Genomic DNA, 9,190 nt, shown 5'->3' with positions numbered 1-9,190 from the left:
ATATAGGACCCCCTTTCAGGACCCCCCTTCAAGTCACAGGAGTAGGGATATCCCAAAGAAACATGAGAGACATTCTTGTTGCAAAAGCACGAGGCAGTTTTAATGGCAGAGCTCCGGGCCAATACGTGTCTCATTCAGGAGACAGAGGAATCAACCATGAGGCTCAAAAGCTAGGGGTTTTTATAGGGAGAGGGTCGGGGGCTCAGGAAAAATTGGCACAGTTACTCATGATTAGCTCATTCAAACACCAGCAAAGTGATTACAAGTCAGCAGAATAGTACGTGCAGGCTGGGGCATCAGGAAATTCCAAGGGCCGGATGCTTATCTAGGTCAGCAGTACATCTGGTTAATGTATGACATTAAACTATGTCCTTAACAAGCAAAGGTAGGCGCCGCTCTGCCAGATGACGGTTGAGTCAACCAAGATAGCTCAGACCAGTTCCTCCATTCTTTCTCCTTTTCTTTATGGCCAGTTAATTTCATTCTCAACACAGGCCCGGAGGCCCAGACATGCCTGGGCTTGTTTTTTTAGCCTTAAGTATCTACCTTCAAGAAGAGCCTTTTAACTCGCATTATTTGAACCTTGAGTTTATGTAATTTCCTTTTATTCCCCTCTTCTTCCATTGACACTAATTCTAATCATAGAATTTAAAGATTAGTGTCCCCTAACTCCTCTTCAAACTGAACTATAGGCTGGTATTGTCTTTGAAGGACCATGAGCTTTACTGCATCTATCTGGCTTTGAATAAAGGCAATGCCCTTGTTAATTATACAGTTGCCAAAAACTAAAGCTAAGCATGCAAAAAGGACAGGCCCAGCCAAAGCAGAGAACAAAGTGGTCGTCCATGGTGACTGAGAGTACCACAACTCAAACCATCCCTGTTGCGCATCTCTTTCTCGCTTTCTGTGCTCCAATCTTTCTCTCAAATTCTGCATAGAATCTCTAACTACTCCTCTATCTGCATAGAAACAGCACTCTTCTTTTAGGGTGGCACACAATCCCCCTTCCTTTAGAAACAGCAAATCAAGCCCTCTCCGATTTTGTAACACTACTTCTGATAGAGAGGTCAAGGATTTTTCTAGGGCATCAATAGACTTTTCTAGTAACCTTAGGTCTTCGTTGACATCATCTTTTAGGGACATGATTCCCTGTATCCCGTCAACTAACGCTGCCACTCCCGTTCCTACTCCTGCTGCCATACCAATTCCCATGAGCATGGCTAAAGTGAGAGTGATGTATTCTTTTCCTAGGCCAGTACCAGTATGATAGTACACTCAGGGTAGGAGCTGAATCATAAGGCAAAATTCTTGAGAGGAGTCAAAGGTGTTGGTTTTCACGCATGGGGTAAGCCCCATATTACATACCCACCATCTGATGAGGATTGGTACAAGATAACGAGTGGAGTCAGTCTTAGGCACAGAGTAGCTTCGGCTACATAGATGTTTGTGGGTAGGAGGGGGGTTCCTATACAGAGACCAGTGCTTTCTTCTGAGACCTCAGTCAAGATTAGTTTTTTTCCCGATCCCCAGGGACAGGCCGCAGTCAATGTGTTTGAAATCATATCAAAGTTTCCGTCATAGGGGACTCCTTCATAGTAAGGGGGGCCAGAAGCTAAGCATAGCCAACAGCTCGTAGTGGCATCTGAGTCAGTCTGGTTGAGGGCATAATAGGCTCCCCTGATTAGGTTAAACAGTCTTTTCCTGTTGGTGGTGGAGCAGGGATGATGGTTGAGGGTTCTTTGGTCACTGGAAGTCCCTTGGTCTTACTAGGGGGGGCCTGGTGCAATAGCACTTTATTACAGCCAATGGGCCGACTTGGTAGGGTCTCAACTTTTAGGTTAATCCGAAACTGGAATCCAAGGTCTGTACTGGATGTATAGTATTTTAGTCCCCATTTTCTGCCACCTTTTGCCCAATCCTCAAACTGCTTTCCTTTCTGTGTGAACTCTATGCGGAGAGGCTGACAATGGCCACTATTAGTACACTTGTTTCTTTGGTCCCCAGTCCAGTTTTTATGGACTGTAATGAGGTCCCAGGAGGAGGAGGGATTCCACCTCACGTGCCCTGTGGTCTCACACCCCCATTCTTTACAAAAGAGATCGCTAAACCCTCTGCATTTTTTTCTTTCCTTCCCAGTCCTGTCCCTCCTCGGGACACACATAGAACTCACTGTTCGCTATGTTAATTCTAACTTTAGTGGTACAGCATCCAATCTGTTTAGTACAGTAGTAATAGTCCTTGTTCGGTGGCTCAGTCCGATTAGAAGTCTCTGGGTAGGTTTCAGGGATGTCCCATTCATCTAACCCCACTACCAAGGGACAGGCATTGGGGTTTAATGTAGGCCACCAGATGCCAATGGGGGCCTCTTTCGAGATACTCCAAGCAACGTCAGACCATTGGGTTATTACCTGCCAGGTTAATTTGGAGACACTCCGTTGGGTTACCTGCCAGGTTAATTGTTTGGAGGTGTGGGTGTTATTTGCTCCTGTATTGCTTATGACGCAGACGAAGCTTAAGAGGATGGTCAGTCTTCTCCAAGATCCATTCATCTTGATCAGCTCCAGGGGGCGCTCTCTTAATGTGAGATGTGTGGACCCAAGTGTGAATTCCTTCCACTTTAACAGGGGTGGGCATTGTTAGCAGCACCAGTATGGTCCTTTCCACCTCGGCTCCAGGTTCCCTGCTCGGTGTCTCCTCACCAGGACAGCATCTCCTACTTCAAACTGATGAGGCACCTGTATGTCACCAACAACATAGGTTTCTTTTAACTGTTCCCAAACCTCTTTTCTCACTACTTCAAGAGCCTTGAGCTGAGCCAAAAAGTTAGAGGAGGGAAAGAAAGATACATCCGGGCTGGTCTTATCCTCCATTGTCATATAAATGGGTGGAGGCACCCCATATATCAGTTCAAAAGGGGTCAGACCCAGGGTCCCGGGGGGTGTTTCGGACCCTAAATAAAGCATAAGGGAGAAGGGCTGTCCAATCACTCCCGCTGGTTTCTAAGGCCATTTTAGTCAAGGTCTCTTTTAATGTTCTATTCATTCTTTCTACCTGTTCTGAACTCTGGGGTCAATATGCACAATGTAATTTCCAATTAGTCCCCAGGTGTCTGGCCAGTCCCTGACTTACCTGGGAGACAAAGGCAGGCCTGTTGTCTGACCCGATTACCTTGGGTACCCCAAAGCAGGGAAGAATTTCTTCAAGTATCTTCTTGGTCACCACATTAGCTGTTTCTTTCTTGGTAGGGAATGCCTCAACCCATCCTGAAAAGGTGTCTATAAAGACTAAAAGATACTTGTTTCCATACCGGGCTGATTTTACCTCAGTGAAGTCAGTTTCCCAGTAGGTTCCCGGCCTGTCTCCTTGCAGACGTTTTCCTTCTTGAAGCCTGCTGAACCCAGCGTTTGTGAGTGCACAAGCTCAGCAGTTCTTTACTAGATCCTCTGTAGCCTTCCTCAATCCAGGAATATAGTATGGGGACCTACTGATTAATCTTATCATCTTTTTAGCACCTAAGTGGGTAAGATGGTGTATACCAGCCAGATATTCTTGCTCCTCTTCTTTTACTTGTCTCTCTTATGCCCAGCTGGGGTATAGTTTTAGCTACCAGAGTCATCGGTCCCTGAGCTGCCTTCTTGGCTACTTGATCTGTCATCTGATTTCTCTTTTCTATGGGTCCAGTTCCCTTTTGATGCCCTGGGCAGTGGATAATTGCCATCCTGCAAGGCAGATGAACAGCTTCTAACAAACTAAGGATTTCTTTTTTGTTTTTAATATCCCTTCCAGGAGATGTCAACAGCCCACGCTGTCGGTATATTGCCCCATGAATGTGAGCCGTGGCAAAGGCATACTGGCTGTCGATGTAAATACTGACAGTCTTTCCTTCAGCCAGAGTTAGGGCTTGAATTAATGCGATGAGCTCCACCTTTTGGGCTGATGTGCCCTCAGGTAGACTGCTGGCCCATATGACAGATTTTCCATCCACCACCGCTGCCCCTGCCCTGCACTTACCTTCTACCACAAAACTGCTTCCATTGTTGAACCACGTCATTGCCCCTGACCAAGGTCGGTCCATGAGGTCTGGCCGAATTCCAGTTTCCTCTGCCAGTATCTCCTCACACTTATGTACAGGGGCTTCATCGGCCTCAGGTAATAAGGTAGCGGGGTTGAGAATGGCAGGGGGTGCAAAACTTACTCGTTCTGTCAGCAGTAAGCTCTGGTAGTGTGTCATTCTGGCATTGGTCATCCACCGGTCTAGTGGTTGCCTGATGATGCTCTCAAGAGAGTGTGAAGCCACTATGGTAACATTCTGGCCCATAGTCAGTTTATGGATCCATTTTCTTTGATAAGCAAGCTACCGGATGCTTCCAAGGCCCTAGGACTTGCATGAGGACCCCTCTGACCACTCCATTTCTTTCATTGATGTATAGGATGAAAGGCTTACTTAAGTCTGGCAAGGCTAGGGCTGGGGCCTGAAGTAGTGCCTTTTTAAGAGTCTCAAAAGCCAGCTGATGTTCCTTTGTCCAGGTAAACTCTCCTTTTTCCTCAGTCAAAGGATACAGTGGGGCTGCCAGAGTAGTGAATCCTGGGATCCAGAGTCTGCAGAACCCCGCAGTTCCCAAGAATTCTCTTACCTGGCGAGGGGTAGTGGGGGCTGGGATCTGCATTACTGTCTGTTTTCTGGCTTCTGTGAGCCATCTCTGTCCATTCTTCAGGGTATATCCCAAGTAAGTCACTTCCTTTTGGCATAACTGTGCCTTTTTAGCAGATACCCGGTACCCCAACTCACCCAACTCGACCAGGAGGTTTTGAGTCCCAATTCTACACTCTTCATGTGATCCTGCAGCTAATAAAAGGTCATCAACATATTGTAAAAGAGTCACCTGGGGGTTGCTGGCCTGAAAGGAGGCAAGGTCCCGATGTAGAGCTTCATCAAATAAGGTGGCAGAGTTCTTGAATCCTTGAGGCAGTTGTGTCCATGTGAGTTGCCCAGTCTGGTCACTATCAAGGTCTCACCACTCAAAGGCAAACAAAAGCTGGCTGTTGGGGTGCAACCTCAGACAAAAGAAGGCATCTTTGAGATCTAAGACTGTGTACCAAATTTGCTGAGGTGGCAGTGTGCTGAGCAGGTTGTAAGGATTTGGTACTGTAGGATGGATGTCCTGAACTCTCTTGTTAACTTCTCTGAGATCCTGGACAGGACGATAGTCATTAGTTCCTGGCTTTTTTACTGGGAGTAGTGGAGTACTCCACGGGGACTTGCATTGGACCAATATCCCTTGTTGCAATAGTCTGGTAATATGAGAGCATATTCCCTCTTGAGCTTCTCTGCTCACGGGGTATTGATGGACCCCAATGGGAGTGGCCCCGGACTTAAGCTTGATTACCACCGGGGGAACTTGTTTTGCAATTCCCATTCTTCCTGTCTTGGCCCATGCCTGAGGGAATCAATTGAACCAGTCTTGTAGCCCCTCAGGGGGCTTTAGTTTACTTTGACAGAGTTGGTATTCTTCCACTAATTGTAAAGATAGTGCCAAAGTCTTAGGCGCTTCTACTCCCTAAGATACTTCTGGTTGGTGGGAGGTAAAAGTTATTTGTGCCTTCAGTTTGGTTAGTAAGTCTCTTCCTAATAGGGGCATGGGACATTCCGGAATAACCAGAAATGAATGAGTCACTCGATTTTTGTCCTAGGTCCACCGTTCTGGATGTGGTCCATGGGTATGATTTTTGGCCTGTGGCCCCGATCACTAATGTTTGTTATTTTTCTTTACTTTGCTTAATGGCGTTTGAAGCACTGAGAATTCTGCGCCTGTGTTGACCAAAAGTCTACTGGGGTCCCCTCCACTTCTAAGGTTACCCTAGACTCGGGGAGGGGAGCCGAGCCCCGTCTCCCCTAATCTTCATCTTCTTCTAGAGACAGCACTTTTACCTCTTGTTTCTTTTGGGGGCATTCACAGGCCCAGTGGCTGGTCTCCTTGCAATACACACATTGGTTTCTCTCAAGGCGCGGTCTGTCTTCTCTGGGTCTCCTTGGCCCCTGCCGTCTCCTGTCTCCCAGGTCTCCTGATTGCCTAGCCCTGCCCCTTCTGTCTCTTTCTCCTACTATGGCCAGAATCCTGGTCAAAACCTTTAGCTGTCTCCTGTCTCTTCTGTCATCATCTCTCTTCTCTCTCTTTTCTCTCTCTAGCCTTTCATCTTCCATCTCTCTTTCATGGTACACTTTCTCTGCCTCTCTCATCACATCCCTTATAGTATAATCTTGCAATCCCTCGATCCGTTGCAACTTCTTCCTAATATCAGGGGATGACTGGCCAATGAAAGCCATGATCACTGAGGCCCGTTGCCCCTTGGACATGGGGTCAAATGGGGTGTACCTCCTATAAGCCTCCATGAGCCTTATTAGAAAACTGAAGGAGGCTCAGCTGCCCCCTGCATCACTTCTCTTACCTTAGCCAAATTCATGGGCCTGCGAGTGGCACCTCTGAGACCCGCCACTAGTGCCCGGCGATAATTGGACAGCTGTTCCCTACCTTGTGCAGTGTTATAGTCCCACTGGGGCCTAGTGAGCGGGAATCCTTCATCTATCTCGACCAGAGTCTGGACAGGCTGCCCAGCCTCATGTTGGACATTTTTCCGAGCCTCGAGGAGGATCCTCTCTCTCTCCTCGGTGGTGAAAAGGATCTGTAAGAGCTGCTGGCAGTCATCCCAGGTGGGTTGATGAGAGTACATCAGCGACTCAATCAAGCCTGAAAGCCCTGCAGGGTTCTCAGAAAAAGGAGGGTGGTTAACTTTCCAGTTATAAAGGTCAGAGAAAGAGAAAGGTCAATACTATAAGAGTTGTAAATCGTTCTGGTCAGCAGGGGGAGTCCCGACTGCCCTAAGGGGTAGTGCCACAGTCAAGTTGGCCAGTCCCTCAGTAGGGGTTCCTCGTTGGCTCCTCATCCCTGCTGAAGGACCTCCCCCTCCAACTCCTAGGGCCTGGGCTGAAGGTGGGGCCGGGGGAGCTGAGGGTTTGGGCATGGTTTGGGGAATTTGAGGGTAGGGTGAGGTTGTGGGGGATCAGGTCACTCAGGGAGTTCCTCAATTTTGGGATAGATCTTGGGGGGGGGCGCGCTGACGATGTACTGTTTTCGCCATCCCCCCCCCCCCAGTCAGTGCTTTTGTCTTCTCCTTTTCAGCAGTCTGACCGCTAGGATATTATTACCAGGGCAGATGGGTAGGAGGAACAGGTGAACCCACAGGGGTGGGATCGTGCCAAATCCTCCCATACCGTGATGTACGGTTGCTGATCCAGGTGTGATCCTGCTCCTTCCTTAAAAACAATGGCCTTCACGGCTCTGATGGTAGGTAAATCAAAAGTACCTTCAGGTGGCCAGCCAACTCCAAAAGCGGGCCATTCTGAGGAACAGAAAGTCAGCCAAGGTTGTTTCTTAACTATCACTGATAAATTTCGTCCTCTCGCCCTAACGTCTGTCCAGTGGCCCTTAGCCAGAGACAGAGGGGTAGACACAGTTGGTCCCATAATAAAAACTAGGAGACAACACAAAGACAGAAACAGAAGTCACTAGCACATCTAAGCACACTTGTCTGCACCTAGACTTATACAACCAGCCAAACGCTACTTCTGATAAAGTGGGATTCCACAGCATCCACCCTCTCTCTGGCAGAAAGAGTACTCTGTCTTCCTCCTTCTGCCAGGCAACAGTCAGGCTCTCCTGACTGCCCTTCACCCTGGGTACTCATTCCAGGGTCAACCTAGGAACGTATTCCAGGGATGCAGCCTGCGGGCCTTAGGACATCTCCCCCCGCAGCCACTCTGCGGCAACTGCCAGAATACCAGAACCAGAAAACAAGACACAGACACTGTGACCGCACACAAACACACCAAACTCACACAAACTTACCTCCAAGGGGTGTCTTTGAGTTTCTGGGGACCCCCTGGATCCTGGACAAGGCCCCAAATGTAGGACTGCCCCCTTTAGGGGACTCCCCTCAAGTCACGGGAGTAGGGGTATCCCAAGGAAACATGAGAGACATTCTTGTTGCAAAAGCATGAGGCAGCTTTAATGGCGGAGCTCTGGGCCGATACATGTCTAATTCAGGAGACAGAGGAATCAACCACAAGTCTCGAAAGCTAGGGGTTTTTATAGGGAGAGGGTCGGGGACTCAGGAAGAATTGGCATGGTTACTCATGATTGGCTCATTCAAACATCAGCAAAGCGATTACAAGTCAGCAGAATAGTTCTTGCAGGCTGGGACATCAGGAAATTCCAAGGGCCAGATGCTTATCTAGGTCAGCAGTACATCTGGTTAATGTATGACTTTAAACTATGTCCTTAACGAGCAAAGGGAGGCACCGCTCTGTCACATGGCTGTTGAGTCAACCAAGATAGCTCAGACCAGTTCCTGCATTCTTTCTCCTTAACTTTATGGCCAGTTAATTTCAGTCTCAAGGCAGGTCCAGAGGCCTGGACATGCCTGGGCTTGGTTTTTTAGCCTTAAGTATCTACCTTCAAGAAGAGCCTTTTAACTCGCATTATTTGAACCTTGAGTTTACATAATTTCCTTTTAGTAAGAGAGCCATCTTTGCTCTGGTGCATTGCTGGGGAGAGGGCCGCCTGCAGAACCGACACAAATTTTGGGACAGATTCCGTTTCTGTCTCCAGACATCCAGTACCTTTCCTGCCAGAGGAGAGATGTGCACCTGGGAGGGTTCTCACAGTCTGAGCTGGTAAGAGAGCCATCATTGCTCCGGTGCATTGCCGGGGAGAGGGCGGCCTGTAGAAACAATACAGATTCTGGAACGGATCCCATTTCTGGCTCTAGACATCTGGCACCTTTCCCACCAGAGGAGAGGTGACCTCCAGGGAGGGTTCTCACTGCCTGAGATGCTAAGGGACCCATCTTTGCTATGGTTCACCTAGGCTCCAATCTGCACTGGTGAGAGTGTGGACTGCAGAAGCTACACAGCTTTGGGACAAACAGAAGCAACCTAGCTTCTGGGACAGACCCTATTTTGGGCTCCAGATATCTGGGCACCTTCTCCACCAGAGGAAAGGTAGCCTCCTATGAGGGCTCTGTCTCCCAGAGTAGGTGAGAGAGTCATATTGTATCCAGGGTCCCTCAGTGTATAGTCTGTGCAAGTGAGAGTGTAAACTGCAGAGGCAACACATCTTCTGGGACAGGTCCT

Source organism: Mus pahari, chromosome 14 (assembly GCF_900095145.1).
Source record: "Mus pahari chromosome 14, PAHARI_EIJ_v1.1, whole genome shotgun sequence".
NCBI classification, from domain to species: Eukaryota; Metazoa; Chordata; class Mammalia; order Rodentia; family Muridae; genus Mus; species Mus pahari.
The sequence above is the reverse complement of the archived record's forward strand: the minus strand, read 5'-3'. Positions refer to the sequence as shown.